Raw genomic sequence first — 18,354 nt, forward strand, 5'->3', positions numbered from 1 at the left:
TATTTTCCCTCACTTCTTTATCTTGGGGTTTTGCAGCGAAACAAAAATGGTGTCAGTTTTCAGCAAATCCATGACCCACGGAAAGCCAAAGCTTCGATAAAGAGAACTCAAGGGGCGATAAATCATTTGGTGTGCTGCAGTCAGCAAAAGTTTTTGATTTTTGTGTTAAGCAAAGATGGAAAGATGAAGTGAGACATGGAAAAAGCTTCACAGGTCCTGATATCTTTTCTGTGGTTTGAACTCAGCATTTCCAAAGATAATAAAACTGATGAATTCCCTGCTGTGTGAGGAGCGCACGAACGGCGGAGACTGCCAGGCAGCACTGACAAGTTGGTCAGTTTACAAGCTATCTAAATTCATAAAGTCATGGACAGTTTGCAAAAACAATCCAGTCAGGTTGGAGTTGACCAGACAATCTTCTGATTTGTCATCAGACACGATATCCGCTGCTCCAATGGCCTTGGTTGTGCAGAGAAAGTAGCAGCTCACACTGCCACAGCGCTGCGGCATGTGCAGGAACCGAGTCAGTCTCGGTCATGCACACGTGACTCCACGAGTCCGGGAGTGTCAAAAGGCGCACAGTGAACATTTACCAAAGAGAGCAATCTTTGTTGCTTGCCTTCGATCGTTCAGCTGGTACAGCGGAGGACTGCAAAACAATTAACAGATAAAAGTCATCCTTAGGTTTCTGGTTGGAACAAGCGAACGTGCTTTTGGAGTAAGCAGAAATTAGCTCAATGCCGTTTTCTTTACTTTACAGACAGCCAAAAGCTTAACATGTTGGCGCTGAGGCACAGGAGACCTCCTTTCCTGTCTGAAACCAAAAGCTTTTTGTGTCTGTCCGAAAACGGCTGTTTTGCTCGAGCGCTCGCTGAGCATGTGAAAAGTAGCGAGATCGATGCCCGCATTCTCCACTCACTTTTTTACCTTGGGCAATTGTCCCGAAACAAAAATGGTGTCAGTTTTCAGCAAATCCAGAACCCACGTCAATCCTCAGCTTTGATAAATAGAGATCAAAGAGCAGCAAATCTTTTGGTGTGCTGCAGTAAGCAAAAGTTTTTGATTCTGGTATTTAGCAAAGATGGAAAGATGAAGTGAGACATGGAAAAAAGCTTCACAGGTCCTGGTATCTTTTCTGTGGATTGAACTCAGGATTTACAAAGTTAATAAAACTAATGCACTCCCTGCTGTGTGAAAAGCGCACGAACGGTGGAGACTGCCAGGCAGCACTGCCAATTAGGTTAGTTTGCAAGCTATCTAAAGTCATAAATAATGGGCAGTTGGCAAAAACAATCCAGTCCGGTCGGAGTTGTCCAGACAATCTTCTGATTTGTCATTAGACACGATATCCACTGCTCCACTGGCCGAGGGTGTGCAGAGAAAGTAGCAGCTCACACTGCCACAGCGCTGCGGCATGAGCAGGAAATGAGTCAGTCTCGGTCATGCACACGTGACTCCACGAGTCCGGGAGTGTCAAAAGGCGCACAGTGAACATTTACCAAAGAGAGCAATCTTGGCTGCTTCCCTTCGATCGTTCAGCTGGTACAGCGGAGGACAGCAATACAATTAACAGATAAAAGTCATCCTTAGCTTTCTGGTTGGAACTAGCGAACGTGCTTTTGGAGTAAGCAGAAATTAGCTCAATGCCGTTTTCTTTACTTTACAGACAGCCAAAAGCTTAACATGTTGGCGCTGAGGCACAGGAGACCTCCTTTCCTTTCTGAAACCTGAAAGCTTTTTGTGTCTGCCAGAAAACGGTTGTTTTGCTCGAGCACTTGCTTCTGCTCACCAGCAGGGAGTGCCTTTGAGTAACAACGCGTCAAACCGCGCTCACTTTCAGGCAAATAAGCCTTCCATCAGTCAGACAGACAGACAGACAGACAGAGCTCTCGCTGTTTCCTCAAGCTCGGGCTGCTGTTCTTTTCCGATGACCTTGTCTGCCTTCCGCAGGCTCGGGCTCTTCTCAGCATCATTCACGATGACTGTGCCTTCCCGTTCTGCTGTTACTCAATTGCGAACACTCGTTACCGCGGATTGGAGCAAAGTATTGAATGCATTCAGGGAGTTGGCACTTCGCGGCGCTGCCTGGAGACGAATGTTAAGCGATTATTGTGAACGGCAAATTCACTGCCTCAACTGGGGAATTAGCTCAAATGGTAGAGTGCTCGCTTAGCATGCGAGAAGTAGCGGGATCGATGCCCGCATTCTCCACTCACTTTTTTACCTTGGGCAATTGTCCCGAAACAAAAAGGGTGTCAGTTTTCAGCAAATCCATTACCCACGTGAATCCTAATCTTCGATAAAGAGAGGTCAAGGGGTAATAAATCTTTTGGTGTGCTGTAGCAAGCAATAGTTTTTGATTTTCGTGTTTCGCAAAGATGGAAAGATGAAGTGAGACATAAAAAAAGCTTCATGGGTCCTGGTCTCTTTCTTGCGGATTGAACTCAGGATTTACAAAGTGAATAAACCTAATGCATTTCCTGCTGTGTTAAAAGCGCACGAACGGTGGAGACTGCCAGGCAGCACTTCCAATTAGATCAGTTTGCAAGCTATCAAAAGTCATAAGGTAATGGACAGTTCGCAAAAACAATGCAGTCAGGTTGGAGTTGACCAGACAATCTTCTGATTTGTCATTAGACACGGTATCCACTGCTGCATTCGCCTCGGGTGTGCAGAGAAAGTAGCAGCTCACACTGCCACAACGATGCGCCATGAGCAGGAACCGAGTCAGTCTCCGTCATGCACATGTGACTCCACGAGTCCTGGAGTGTCAAAAGGCGCACAGTGAACATTTACCAAAGAGAGCAATCTTTGCTGCTTCCCTTCGATCGTTCAGCTGGTACAGCGGAGGACTGTAATAGTATTAACAGATAAAAGTCATCCTTAGCTTTCTGGTTGGAACGAGCGAACGTGCTTTTGGAGTAAGCAGAAATTAGCTCAAGGCCGTTTTCTTTATTTTACAGACAGCCGACAGCTTCACATGTTGGCGCTGAGGCACAGGAGACGTCCTTTCCTTTCTGAAACCAAAAGCTTTTTGTGTCTGCCCGAAAACGGCTGTTTTGCTCGAGCACTTGCCTCTGCTGATCAGCAGGGCGTACCTTTGAGTAACAACGCGTCAAACCGCGCTCACTTTCAGGCAAATAAGCCTTCCATTCTTCAGTCAGACAGAGCTCTCACATTTTCCTCAAACTCGGGCGGCTGTTCTTTTCCGATGACCTCGTATGCCTTCCGCAGGCTCGGGCTCTTCTCGGCATCATTCACGGTTACTGTGCCTTCCCGTTCTGCTGTTGCTCACTTGCGAATACTCGATACCGCGTATTGGAGCAAAGCATTGAAAAAATTCATGGAGGTTGCAATTCGTGGCGCTGCTTGGAGGCGAGTGTAAAGCGACTATTGTGAAGGGCAAATAGATCCGCCAAACAGGGGAATTAGCTCAAATGGTAGAGCGCTCGCTCAGCATGCGAGAAGTAGCGGGATCGATGCCCGCATTCTCCACTCACTTTTTTACCTTGGGGAATTGTCCCGAAACGAAAATGGTGTCAGTTCTCAGCAAATCCAGAAGCCACGTCAATCCTCAGCTTCGATAAAGAGAGGTCAAGGAGCAGCAAATCTTTTGGTGTGCTGCAGCGAGCAAAAGTTTTTGATTTTGGTGTTTAGCAAAGATGGAAAGATGAAGTGAGACATGGAAAAAAGCTTCACAGGTCCTGATATCTTTTCTATGGATTGAACTCAGGATTTACAAAGTTAATAAAACTAATGCACTCCCTGCTGTATGAAAAGCGCATGAACGGTGGAGACTGCCAGGCAGCATTATCAATAAGGTAAGTTTGCAAGCTATCTATAGTCATAAAGCAATGGACAGTTGGCAAAAACAATCCAGTCAGGTAGGAGTTGTCCAGACAATCTTCTGATTTGTCATTAGACACGATATCCACTGCTCCACTGGTCTCGGGTGTGCAGAGAAAGTAGCAGCTTGCACTGCCACAGCGCTGCGGTCTGAGCAGGAAATGAGTCAGTCTCGGTCATGCACACGTGACTCCACGAGTCCGGGAGTGTCAAAAGGCGCACAGTGAATATTGACCAAAGAGAGCAATCTTGGCTGCTTCCATTCGATCGTTCAGCTAGTACAGCGGAGGACTGCAATACAATTAACAGAGAAAAGTCATCCTTAGGTTTCTGGTTGGAACTAGCAAACGTGCTTTTGGAGTGAGCAGAAATTAGCTCATGGCCGTTTTCTTTACTTTACAGACAACCAAAAGCTTAACATGTTGGCGCTGAGGCACAGGAGACCTCCTTTCCTTTCTTCAACCTGAAAGTTTTTTGTGTCTGCCCGAAAACGGCTGTTTTGCTCGAGCACTTGCCTCTGCTCACCAGCAGGGCGTACCTTTGAATAACAACACGTCAAACCGCACTCATTTTCAGGCAAATAAGCCTTCCATCAGTCAGTCAGACCGACAGACAGACAGAGCTCTCGTTGTTTCCTCAAGCTCGGGCTGCTGTTCTTTTCCGATGACCTCGTCTGCGTTCCGCAGGCTCGGGCTCTTCTCGGCATCATTCACGATTACTGTGCCTTCCCGTTCTGCTGTTGCTCAATTGCGAACAATCGAGACCGCGGATTGGAGCATTGAATGCATTCAGGGAGGGGGCAATTCGTGGCACTGCCTGGAGACGAATGTTAAGCGATTATTGTGAAGGGCAAAGTCACCACCGCAACTGGGGAATTAGCTCAAATGGTAGAGTGCTCGCTTAGCATGCGAGAAGTACTGGGATCGATGTCCGCTTTTTCCACTCACTTTTTTTACCTTGGGGAATTGTCCCGAAACAAAAATGGTTCCAGTTTTCAGCAAATCCATAACCCACGTGAATCCTGAGCTTCGATAAATAGAGGTCAAGGGGCAGTAAATCTTTTGGTGTGCTGCAGTCAGCAAAAGTTTTTGATTTTGGTGTTTCGCAAAGATGGAAAGATAAAGTGAGACATGGAAAAAAGCTTCACGGGTCCTGGTATCTTTTCTTTGGATGGAACTCAGGTTTTGCAAAGTGAATAAAACTAATGCATTTCCTGCTCTGTGAAGAGTGCACGAACGGTGGAGACTTCCAGGCAGCACTTCCAATTAGGGCAATTTGCAAGCTATTAAAAGTCATAAAGTAATGGACAGTTTGCAAAAACAATCCAGTCAGGTTGGAGTTGACCAGACAATCTTCTGATTTGTCACTGCTGCATTCGCCTCTCGGGTGTGCAGAGAAAGTAACAGCTCACACTCCCACAACGATGCGCTATGAGCAGGAACCGAGTCAGTCTCGGTCATGCACATGTGACTCCACGAGTCCGGGAGTGTCAAAAGGCGCACAATGAACATTTACCAAAGAGAGCAATCTTTGCTGCTTCCCTTTGATCGATCAGCTGGTACAGCGGAGGACTGTAATACAATTAACGGATAAAAGTCATCCTTAGGATTCTGGTTGGAACCAGCGAACGTGCTTTTGGAGTCAGCAGAAATTAGCTCAAAGCCGTTTTCTTTACTTTACAGACAGCCTACAGCTTAACATGTTGGCGCTGAGGCACAGGAGACCTCCGTTCCTTTCTTCAACCTGAAAGCTTTGTGTGTCTGCCCGGAAACGTCTGTTTTGCTCGAGCACTTGCCTCTGCTCACCAGCAGGGCAAGTGCACCTTTGAGTAACAACACGTCAAACCGCACTGACTTTATCACGAACAGAAGACAAACACACGTCTTCGTTCAAAAACCACCCTGCAGGTGGACACGGAGTGAGATAAACACAGGGCAGAGATGCAGACAGTATCCGTAAACATCGGGAAGTAGACAAGAGAAATAGATTGAGCGCTTTGTTATCAGAAAAATGTCTGAACCTCCACGGTCAATGAAAGGGCTTTTGTTGGTCGGTTTCCCATTGAACCGGATAATTCGGGAGAATTTGGTAGATGTTTGGTTTGGTTCCCTTGACCCCACCAGCGGAAAAGGTTTATCGATCCCACCCGACAACTCGTTTTAAAAGCCACTCTGTCCAAAGCAAATGTATCCTTCCAGATTAAAAGGGAATAAAACTTGAAAAGAGCGTCACTGTGGATCAGTTTTCTCTCACTAAAAGTAAACTGTTTAATGAAGTAAAAGATGCACTTTCCAAAGAATCAGGGAACAGCCACTGTCTCCCTTTTTGGCAGGAGAAGAAAATCGATGTGGATGTTTATGGAGACCAAGTTCCAACATAATGTTCTACCCGGAATCGAACTGGGGACTTTTTGTTTACAAAGCAAACGTGATAACCGCTACACTACAGAAATGGATAATATTTCACTAAACAATGGGCAACTGAATGGTGTCCTCTCTCTGCTCGCAGTTGGAATGTGTTGTTTCAAGTGCAGCAAGAGATACAGACAGTGGCTGTTCCCCCTTTGCTTTAAAAACTCTCAGGGTGGTGGGTTTGAGCCCACGTTGGGCGAGTACCGTTTTAAACTTTTGTGCTGCTTCCACCGGTGAGCCCCAGCTCTGACACTTCCCCCACCCGCCTCTGTCTCACCGCGCACGATGGGGCCGCGCCCGGGCTGAATCTCTCCAATTAGGTTTCCGCCCCTGTCGCAGCATGAAATGGTCCTTATCAAAGTCACAAATGATACCCTATGTGACTACCACCATGATAAACTATCCCTCCTCATCCTTCTCAAATACAATATCTCACCGAGCTGTTATGCTGTTAGACTAGTTTCCTCTCTCTGCTCTTATTTGGAATATGTTGCTTTTCCGTCTGACAACACTTGGTATCATCGTATTATGTTAGTCCACAAGAGGAGATCATTCGGCCCGTCGTGCCTGTGCCGGGTCAAACGCACATTTTCGTTCAAAATTCGTTCAGGAATAGATTGAGTGCTTTGTTATCAGAAAATTGCCTGAACCCCGACAGTCTACAGCTTTCCACCTCGATATCAACCACACGGCCTATTTTTGTGTCACCCGCAAATTTCTTCATCATGCCCCCTACGTTTAAGTCTAAATCGTTAATGTATACCACAAAAAGCAAAGGACCAAGTACCGAGCCCTCAGGCACCCCACTGGAAACAGCCTTCCAGCCGCAAAAACACCCATCGACCATTACCCTTTGCTTCTTGCCACTGAGCTAATTTTGGATCCAACAAGCCACATTCCCTTGGATCCCATGGGCCTTTAATTTTTCGATCAATCTGCCATTTGGGAATTTTTCAAAAGCCTTGCTAAAATCCATGTCGACGACATCAATTGCGCTACCCTCATCGATCCTCCTTGTCACCTCCTCGAAAAATTCAATCAGGTTAGTCAGACACGACCTCCCCTGAACAAATCCATGCTGACTGTCCTTGATGAGTCCGTGCCTTTCGAAGTGACAGTTTATCCGAGCCCTCAGAAATTATTCCAATAATTTGAAATGGAGTCTTTCTCCTGGTTGCTGCAATAACAGACAAGGCGATTAAAGTAACCATGCCCGGCTAGCTCAATCGGTAGAGCATGAGATTCTTAATCTCAGGGTCGTGGGTTCGAGCCCCACTTTGGGCGAGTGCGATTTTCAAATTTTATGCTCAGTTCACTGACCAACAGTGCAGAAATAATGCAGAATGGAATATGCATTCGGTAGTCAGGATGGCCGAGCGGTCTAAGGCGCTGCGTTCAGGTCGCAGTCTCTTCTGGAGGCGTGGGTTCGAATCCCACTTCTGACATTGCTTACTTTTACTAAGACGTGAAAATATTTTATTGGTGGATTGGGCTGCAGCTGATTTTTCGACCAAGTTGAGTTGCTCCTCCCACAAAAGCAACTGGCTTTGTGATGGAAATGTGACTTGAGAAGTTTCAAACGGTGAAATGTTTGACATATTAATGACCTGGACAAAGAAATAGAACAGCAGTGGGAAACATTTAAAACGGTGATCAATAGAGTCCAGGAGAAATATATCCCACTGAAAAGCAAGAACAAACTAGCCAGAAATGACACACCAGGGATGAATAAAGAAATAAGGGTAAAATTGAAACTGAAGAAAAAGGCACACACTGGACAATAAAAGAGAGAGGGGAATGTGAAAAGACTGGGAAAGAAGTCTAAAGAACTGTTGGAAAGGCAAAAAGGAATATAAAAAAAAGCAAAGTATTCGAGACACAACAACAGCCAAAGAAAATTTAGGACAGGAATCGGGTCACTTAGCGAGACACACGACAAACTCACAGGCAATGACAGCGAAATGGCAGAAATATTAAATAATCACTTTGCTTCAGTATTTACCAGGGAGACTGGTATTGTGGGCATGGCAGTAGAAGAAGAGATCAAAAAATATGTAAAGACATTTAAGATGGAAAGCGGGGAGATAATTGATAAACTAATCAAACTCAGAGAGGAAATTTCCTGTTAGGAGCCTAACCAGAGTTTCAAACCGCTCAGCCACGCTAATTTCCGTATTACTGTTCAGGAGCTCATTTCACAGGGACACGATTACTGCGCTCCATTTAGGGAGGCTCAGTGAAAGGCGGAAATTGATCTATTAATCGAATCATAGAATAAGACAGCGCTATTCGGATACCATTCGGCCCATCGTGCCTGTGCCTGCTCTCTGAACGAGCTGTCCAGTTAGTACCACTCGCCTGCTGTTTCTCCATTGCCCTGAAAATGTTTCCATCCAAGCGTTTATCCAATTCCCTTTTGAAAACTGTGAGTTAAGAAAAACAATATTGAAAGGGGTGATGGGGTCTCTGCACCGTCGATGTAGAGTGTGTGATGATTGAAGTTATCAAGATGGTTGCTTTACACATGGTATGTTGTGCAATCATCCTGAAATATCTTCAACATCCAATACAAATTGAATTGCAAACCTGACGGACAAACACTGGAAAACAAGTCACGAGTGAACGCAAATCATCTGGGACCCGTTTTCAGCCTCACGGCACTTTAAATAAAGTGAAATAACTTTGCATTGAAAATATTTGGAACTTGCATCTGTGCCTTTATCTGTTCCATTTGTAAAAGTTGCTGGTGTCTGATGATGTACACGCCTCTGCTCCCTCCATTGAACAAGAAAGGAGGTGTTTGACGATGACGGGACCTGTTGCTTATGAGCTCATCCTTTACATTGAGTGGGTTCGCGTTTTTTAAACGGCGTCAGCTTTAGCCCAGCGGTGAACTTCACAACAAACAAGTTCGACACCGTCTCACCGCGGGCATTGACTGACATGTTTATTGTTATTTCTTTCAGACCAAAATGAATAGTGACCGTGATTTTAAATTTGCACTAAGTGATTTTTAGATAGTCGCCTTTAAATGTTTCAAAGGCGACTCCTAATTTATGATAGTCCGGCCATTTCACCAGCCGTGTTGAAAACAAAACATGTCTCTGCTTTTCGCGTCTTTTTTCGAAAGGCAAAACATATATTTCCCCTGGCCTCTGAAGGATGGACAAGTACATTTCAGAAAGCTGAAGCAAGTTCACCGAGCTTAAATCGTCTGACCACGTTAAAGGCAATGTATACAGATATATATGCAAGTAGTTGCTGCCTGTTTCTGTGGTTCTCTTTCTTCTGTGTGTCCATCTGCAGGTCGATTTTGAATCAATACCAGTGTTCGTGTCAGTTTGTTGCATGAAATAAATGAGGGTATCAGGCGCTCCCCTCCCTGCCACTGGGTCGGTACTGAGTCAGGTTTTAGGCCAAACACCTGTTTCTTTTCTGTGAAAAAGCAATTAAAACCTTCATTCGAGAATTATCCAGTCTCATGTGAGCGGTGAAAGAAACAGTGACCCCGATGTGATGTGAACACGCAGACTTTTGATCTGGAGTCAGAACTTTGCGCCACGCACTCTGAAGACAGGATCCAGGATGTTATTGTCTGTATGAATCTTTCTCAAACATCGTTTCATTTATCCCACCTTGGTTGAATAGATAGGACTGACCAAATTTCCGCCAGGTCCCACCGGGTGTGGGACAGTATTGGAAGCAGCCTTCACCCTCAATATCACGGGTCTTTCATCGCCTGCTCTCAGCGGGCTGCAAGTTATGGACTTTGTTCACATTTCATCAGCAGTGTGAATCGTTAAATATTCACTCATTTTTAATGGGAACAAGGTTTACGCCCGGTTTCGAACTGGGGACCTTTCGCGTGTTAGGCGAACGTGATAACCACGACACGACGGAAACCTGAAGCTTGCAGTCCCGTGTTCGGGACATAACGCCTCAGCCAAGCTGATTTCCGTATTACTGTCCGGGAGCTCATTTCACAGGGATACATTCACTGCGCTGTATTTCGGAAGGCTGCAGAGAAGGATCGGTGGCTATGGTCAGGCAGGGAATCCCAGAGCATCGCGCCCACACAAACATTTCACTGTTTTTCATGTGCCTGATATCCGACCGCAGTTTGAACTGTAGCGAATCCGGCATGCTCAGATGACATTGTTCACAGAGTGTTTTCTTGCAGCCAAATCACACATTCGAAAACTTGAAATGAGATTACGAGATCGGAGCCAATTAAAGTGCTCCCAGTTACTGCAGATCAGGAATTAAAACCTGGCACCGGCTTCAGGACTATCAGAATGAGGCAATGAATCCGAAAGTGGGAAGAGAAAGGTGCAACTTTCGTCCCTGGGTGGGCTCAAACCACCAAAGCTTTTGATTAACATCCGAACGCGCTAACCGATTGCGCCACAGAGACCACCCAATACATGTGTTTGCAAGATACACGAAAGCAGCTTGTCACCTTGCCAAATTTACAGCCACAGAAATGCAATTGTCCACGATCAGTGTTACTTTTCCAGAAGCAAAGGATGGGACATTGTTTGTGGAAACATGGAAACGATCTGGTCTCGCTCACAGCATCGATATCACCGCCAACCAGCTCTCCTGCAACCGGCGCGCCCACCGGTGTTTTGTCTGTTACTCAGCAGCACTGTGGGAGAACCTTCGCCACACTGACTGCAGCGGTTCAAGAAGGCGGCTCACCACCACCTTCTCAAGGGCAATTCGGGATGGGCAATAAATGCCGGCCTCGCCAGCGACGCCCACATCCCATGAACAAATAAAGAAAAAGTATTCTAAGCGTCCTGACGCTGATGTCAGGTTTTGATCCCTGATCTGCAGTAACTGGGAGCGCTTTAAATGGCTCCGAACTCTTAATTTCATCCACAACATCAGAGTAACTGTTCCAGGAGGACATGCCGACTCAGCTGCGTCTTGGCCGCCTGTCTGGTCAGTCTTTTATTCGCCTCCAATTCCGTTTCCCAAAGCGTATCTGCAGATTCACAAAGCTGTTTGTCATTTCGGTTCCTTTCGATTTGTCCAGCTCCCGACTGGCAATAATTTGCAAACCTGGTTGCAAACCTCCGCCTTGCATCGTGTCCAGGGATGGGTTATGTGGAGAGACTGGACAATCTGGGATTGTTCTCCTTCGAGCAAAATAAGGTTAAGGGGAGATTTAATGGAGGTATTCAAAATTATGAGGGGATTTTGATAGAATGGATGGGGAGAAGCTGCTTCCATTGGCAGGAGGGTCCATAACCAGAGGATGCAACCTGCATTTGTCGAGCGCCTTTAACGTAGTAAAACGTCACAAGGTGCTTCACGGGAGCGTTATTGAACAAAATTTGACACGAAGCCACATAAGGAGATATTGGGACAGGTGACCAAAAGCTTAGTCGAAGAGGTAGGTTTTAAGGTATGTGTTAAAGGAGAGAGAGGCGGAGAGGTTTAAGGAGGCATTTCCAGAGCTTAGGTTGCTGAAGGCACAGCCGCCAATGGTGGAGCGATTTAAATCGGGGATGCGCAAGAGGCCAGAATTGGAGGAGCACAGAGATTTTTTTTATTCGTTCATGGGATGTGGGTGTCGCTGGCAAGGCCAGAATTTATTGCCCAAACCTAATTGCCCTTGAGAAGGTGGTGGTGAGCCGTCTTCTTGAACCGCTGCAGTCCGTGTGGTGAAGGTTCTCCCTCAGTGTTGTTCGGTAGGGAGTTCCAGGATCCAACGGCGATGAAGGAACGGCCGATATATTTCCAAGTCGGGATGGTGTGTGACTTGGAGGGGAACGTGCAGGGTGGTGTTATTCCCATGTCCTTGCTGCCTTTGTCCTTCTAGGTGGTTGAGGTCACGGGTTTGTGAGGTGCTGTGCAAGAAGGCAATCGAGTAACAAGTCGAGCAATGTATTCCGCTCAATCATTGATCATTCCATTCAGATCTTCTGCTTTTCAGCTGCACTTCCCCCCAAACATTGCAAATAATTTTGCTCAGTATTTGTTTCGCTTTTTGAATATTTTGTTCTCCGGCTTAGCCAGATTAATATTTCATTTCAATTATCAATGACAGGGAGCAATGAACAATGAACTAGTGAGCAAAGTTTCGTTTATTATTAAAAAGCAGTGATTCCGAAATTATCCAGGCTGATATGAATGGTATAAGAAGTAGTGATTTCGACATGATTTAAATACGCAGCCTTCAGAGTCAGACGCGCTACCGTTTCACCACGAGGTCTACTGATGGCATAGATTATATATATATATATATATATATATATTATATATACTTATTATATACTTAAATATATATGTTTGATGCAGTGTTCCCTTGTGGTTGGGAATAGTTCATTGCACAAAAATAATTCAAGTCTGTGAGACATTTAATGTTTTTTTAATCGCCATTAATACGTTCTGTTGCACACTGAAGTAAATGCTAACTTGTTTGCCAAGTGACAATTAAAACGTCAATAAATCTTTGTGTTTTGTATGTCATGAACTTTTATCCCTTCCCGTTTTACATACTGTATTTTAGGAGTCTGCTTAAAAGTGTTTAGTGCTTATTATACCAGGAATCTGGTGTAGCCGTTGTTAAATTAAAAAAGGTTTGTAGCCCCTTTCATGCATGAACAAACTCGACCCTGAAGGTTTATGGGGAGCACGTCCCAACAACATGCTTCCCTCCGAGGTTAAATCGGGGACTTTCTGCGTGTAACTGGTGAACATGATAACCGCTGCACTATGGAAATGAGAAACTTTTCGTTCTTAGCTCTGAAGGAAGTGTCTCGGGAAAACATGTACTGTTGACTCTCTTTGCACTGACTCTTTTCACGAATATTTCATCGATCGAAACTCTCCAATTCACAGGGAAAAAATGTCAGTCATTAAACTCCCGAATTAGCCCCAAAATCTATCAATCTCAGTTTTTAAATTTTCAATTGACCCCCAGCCTCAACTGCTTTTTGAGGGAGAGAGTTCCAGAATTCCACTCCCCTTTGTGTGAAGAAGTGCTTCCTGACATCAACCCTGAACGGCCCAGCTCTAATTTTAAGGTTATGACCCCTTGTTCTGGACTCTCCCCACCAGAGGAAATAGTCTCTATCTGCCCTGTCAAATCCTTTAATAATCCAAACACCTCAATTAGATCACCCCTTAATATTCTGCACTCAAGGGAATGCAAGTCTGGTCTTTGCAACCTGTCCTCATAATTGCTTATCAAGGATAGCCAACAAAAAGGGTTTTACGACGGCTGGCTCTTTAATGCGTTCGGTTTTGTCAACGGGCTCGTTGGTCTAGGGGTATGATTCTCGCTTCGGGGTTGTCTGTCCAAATATGTGAGAGGTCCCGGGTTCAAATCCCGGACGAGCCCTTATTTTACTCTTCAACTTCCAAAGACAGAAAAGTACCCAAATCAACCCACATGAGTGAAACAATTCCAATGTTTCATCCTATTCCCAAACACAACTGCCCAACGTGGTTCTGATGAAAGGTCATTGACCTGAAACATTAACTCTGTTACTCTCTCCACAGATTCTGCCTGACCTGCTGAGGGTTTCCAGAATTTTCGATGTCATCAGAGTATCACTTCCCTCATCACCGAACTACACTCCTCCACTAGATGCAGCCTTGTGGTGCAAGCAGGCTCCTTCCGCACAGCCAGGTGTTCTGCTTTAGGCATTAATTATAACTATAACTTTGGAACTTGTTAGTTAAAACATATGGCCTTGCCCATTGACCAGAGAGCAGAATGGTGTTTGTCTCTCACCAGTGCAGCCCTTTCCCGCTTCGTCAGCTTGGAATGATACGTAGCTATCATACATATCTCACACCTCTCCTGCTTCCCTGTGAAGCTGGTAAGACGAATAGCACACAATGCTGTCTGACACACATACACACCAGCTCTGAATGATTTAAAGGCCTTGTTATGATTGTCAGAGAATTGTTTATATCAAAAGGATAATTAAACTTATGAGTAATATGATATCAGCTCCGATCCAAGAGTTTCTGGACTTCAGAATCTACTCGTCTCTATATTAAACATATGCATGCATATAAAATGAAGCAAATCTGTCTGATGATTGTAGTTTCGTTCTCCCAACAGAGATTTATACTTCCTTACTTAAGAGGCAAATGGTAAAGGTTAATATTAATTCAATATAAAGACTAATTCTTTCCTTACAATACAGATACCCCAAACTAATATAACACTTCAAACTGATAGAGCTTCTCAAATTAAAAGAGTACCTCAAACTAATACGGTACCTCAAGCTAATACAATACCTGAAACGGATAGAGAATCTGAAACTAATATAATACCTCAAGCTAATACATCATCTCAAACTAATAAAGAACCTCAAACTAATACAGTACCTCAATCAAATACAACACCTTAAACTAATACAGTACCTCAAACCGATACAGAACCTGAAACATAAATTAATACCTCAAACTAATACAGCATCTCAATCTAATACCGTATCTCAAAGCAATAAAGTACCTCAAACAAATACAACAGCTTAATCCAATACAGCACCTCAAACTGATGCAGAATCTGAAATTAATATTTTTTTTATTCGTTAATGGGATGTGGGTGTCGCTGGCGAGGCCGGTATTTATTGCCCATCCCTAATTACCCTGGAGAAGGTGGTGGTGAGCCGCCTTCTTGAACCGCTGCAATCCGTGTGACGAATGCTCTCCCGCAGTGCTAATAAGTAACAGACAAAGCAGCGATTAGCGCGCCGGTTGCAGGAGAGCTGGTTGGCGGTGATATCGATGCTGTGAGCGAGATCAGACCGTTTCCATGTTTCCACAAACAATGTTCCTTCCTTTATTTCTGGAAAAGTAACACTGATAATGGACAACTACATTTCTGTGGCTGCAACATGAAACTTTGGCCAGGTGACACGCTGCTTTCGTGTATCTTGCAAGAAACCGCACCGGTTGGTCTCTGTGGCGCAATCGGTTAGCGCGTTCGGCTGTTAACCGTAAAGGCTGATGTTTCGAGCAAGAAAACACTCAATGAACAATATCATCTGAGCATGCCATTCGCAATAGTTTAAACTGCGGTCGGATAACAGGTACATGAAAAAAACAGTGAAATGTTTGTGTGGGCGCGATGCTCTGGGATTCCCTGCCTGACCATCGCCACCGATCCTTCTCTGCAGCCTTCCGAAATACAGTGCAGTAAATGTATCCCTGTGAAATGAGCTCCTGGACAGTAATACGGAAATTAGTTTGGCTGAGGGGTTATATCCATATCACAGAGGTTGAAGCATCAGTTTTCCGTAGTGTAGTGGTTATCCCGTTTGCCGAACAGGTGAAAGGTCCCCGGTTCGAAACCGGCCGGTAGCATTCTGAAACCTTGTCCCCATTAAAAATGATTAAATATTTAACGATTCACATTGCTGAATGATGTGAACAAAGTCCACATCTCCCAGCCCTGTTCATGCAGTCCGCTGGGAGCAGGCGATGAATGCCAGCGTGATATTGGGGGTGAAGGCTGCTTCCAAAACTGTCTCACACCCGGTGGGATCTGGCGGAGATTTGATAAGCCCTATCTATTTAACCAATATATGAGACGGTGTTTGAGAAACATTCAAAAAATATAATAACATCCAGGATCCTGTCTTCAGAGTGCGTGGCGCAAAGGTCTGACTCCAGATCAAAAGTCTGCGTGTTCACCTCACATCGGGGTCACTGTTTCTTTCACCGCTCACATGAGACTGGATAATTCCCGAATGAAGGTTTTAATTGCTTTTTCACACAAAACAAAACAGAAGTTTGGTCTAAACCCTGACTCAGTCCCGACCCAGTGGCAGGGAGGGGAGCGCCTGATACCCTCATTTATTTCATGCAACAAACTGACACGAATACTGGTATTGATTCAAAATCGACCTGCAGATGGACACACACAGAAAAAAGACAACCACAGAAACAGACAGCAACGACTTGTACATATATATATATATATATATATCTGTGTATATCGCCTTGAACGTGGTCAGACGATTTAAGCTCGGTGAACTTGCTTCTGCTTTCTGAACTGTACTTGTCCATCCTTCAGAGGTCACGGGAAATATATTTTTTGCCTTTCGAAAAAAGACGCGAAAAGCAGAGACATGTTTTGTTTTCAACACGGCTGGTGAAATGGCCGGACTATCATAAATTAGGGGTCGCCTTTGAAACACTGAAAGGAGACTACCTAAAAATCACTGAGTGCAAATTTAAAATCACGGTCACTATTTATTTAGGTCTGAAAGAAATAACAATAAACATGGCATGATGTGGAAATGCCGGTGATGGACTGGGGTTGACAATTGTAAACAATTTTACAACACCAAGTTATCGTCCAGCAATTTTATTTTAAATTCACAAGCTTTCGGAGGCTTCCTCCTTCCTCAGGTGAACGTTTGTTGGAAACGTTTATCATTCCCAACAAACGTTCACCTGAGGAAGGAGGAAGCCTCCGAAAGCTTGTGAATTTAAAATAAATTTGCTGGACTATAACTTGGTGTTGTAAAATTGTTTACAATAAACATGGCAGTCAGCGTCCGCGGTGAGACGGTGTCGAACTTGTTTGCTGCGAAGTTCAACTCTGGGCTAAAGTTGAAGGACGCGAACCCACTCAATGTAAAGAATGAGCTCAGAACCAACAGGTCCCGTCAACGTCAAACACCTCCTTTCTTGTTCAATGGAGGGAGCAGAGGCGTGTTCATCATCAGACGCCAGCAACTTTAAGAAATGGAACAGATAAAGGCACAGATGCAAGTTCCAAATCTTTTCAATGCAAAGTTATTTCACTTTATTTAAAGTGCGGTGAGGCTGAAAACGGGTCCCAGATGATTTGCGTTCACTCGTGACTTGTTTTCCAGTGTTTGTCCGCCAGGTTTGCAATTCAATTTGTATTGCATATTGAAGATATTTCAGGATGATTGCACAACATACCATGTGTAAAGCAACCATCTTGATAACTTCAATCATCACACACTCTACATCGACGCTGCAGAGGCCCCAGCACCCCTTTCAATATTGTTTTTCTTAACTCACAGTTTTCAAAAGGGAATTGGATAAAAGCTTGGATGGAAACTTTTTCTGGTCTATGGGGAAACAGCAGGCGAGTGGGACTAACTGGACAGCACTTTCAGAGAGCTGGCACAGGCACGATGGGCCGAATGGCATCCGAATGGCGCTGTCTTATTCTATGATCCTATTAATAGGTCAATTTCCACCTGTCACTAAGCCTCTCTTAATGGAGCGCAGTAATCGTGTCCCTGTGAACTGAGCTCCTGAACAGTAATACGGAAATTAGCGTGGCTGAGCGGTATGAAACTGTGGTTCGGCTCCTAACAGGAAACTTCCTCTCTAGCTTTGATTAGTTTATCAATTATCTCCCCCCTTTCGATCTTAAATGTCTTTATATTTTTTTGATCTCTTCTTCTCCTGTCATGCCCACAATATTAGTCTCCCTGGTAAATAGTGAAGCAAAGTGCTTATTTAATATTTCGGCCATTTCGCTGTCATTGCCTGTGAGTTTGTCATGTGTATCCCTTCGTGGCCCTATTCCAATCCTAAATTTTCTTTGGCTGTTGATGTGTCCAGAATACTTCCCTTTTTTTAATTCCTTTTTGTCCTTTCCAATAGTTCTTTAGACTTCTTTCCCAGTCTTTTCACATTCCCCTCTCTCCTTTATTGTCTCGTGTGTGCCTTTTTCTTCAGTTTCAATTTTGTCCTTATTTCTTTATTCATCCCTGTTGTATCATTTCTGGCTAGTTTTTTCTTGCTTTGTCGTGGGATATATTTCTCCTGGACTCTATCGATCATCGTTTTAAATGTTTCACACTGCTGTTCTATTTCTTTGTCCCGGTCATTATTATGTCAAACATTTTACCATTCAAAACTTCTCAAGTCACATATGCATGACAAAGCCAGTTGCTTTTGTGGGAGGAGCAAATAAACTTGGCAGAAAAATCAGCTGCAGCCCAATCCACAAATAAAATATTTCCACGTCTTGGTAAAAATCAGCAATGTCAGAAGTGGGATTCGAACCCACGCCTCCAGAAGAGACGGCGACCTGAACGCAGCGCCTTAGACCGCTCGGCCATTCTGACTACCG

At 44.5% G+C, this 18,354-nt stretch overlaps 4 non-coding genes across 4 annotated transcripts; 3 read left to right on the forward strand and 1 right to left on the reverse strand.

Annotated features, from left to right (window-relative positions):
- The first annotated feature begins 7,468 nt into the window (after positions 1 to 7,468).
- Positions 7,469 to 7,541, forward strand: trnak-cuu (transfer RNA lysine (anticodon CUU)). The gene has a single exon. It is a non-coding gene; the product is annotated as a tRNA-Lys (tRNA).
- A 78-nt stretch (positions 7,542 to 7,619) lies between these two features.
- Positions 7,620 to 7,702, forward strand: trnal-cag (transfer RNA leucine (anticodon CAG)). Its single transcript has one exon. It is a non-coding gene; the product is annotated as a tRNA-Leu (tRNA).
- Positions 7,703 to 13,523: 5,821 nt separating this feature from the next.
- Positions 13,524 to 13,611, forward strand: trnap-cgg (transfer RNA proline (anticodon CGG)). The gene is given in 2 exon segments: positions 13,524 to 13,559; positions 13,576 to 13,611. It is a non-coding gene; the product is annotated as a tRNA-Pro (tRNA).
- Positions 13,612 to 18,266: 4,655 nt separating this feature from the next.
- Positions 18,267 to 18,349, reverse strand: trnal-cag (transfer RNA leucine (anticodon CAG)). The gene has a single exon. It is a non-coding gene; the product is annotated as a tRNA-Leu (tRNA).
- Between the last annotated feature and the right edge of the window lie 5 nt (positions 18,350 to 18,354).

This window comes from Heptranchias perlo, unplaced genomic scaffold, assembly GCF_035084215.1.
Source record: "Heptranchias perlo isolate sHepPer1 unplaced genomic scaffold, sHepPer1.hap1 HAP1_SCAFFOLD_52, whole genome shotgun sequence".
In the NCBI taxonomy this organism is placed as follows: domain Eukaryota; kingdom Metazoa; phylum Chordata; class Chondrichthyes; order Hexanchiformes; family Hexanchidae; genus Heptranchias; species Heptranchias perlo.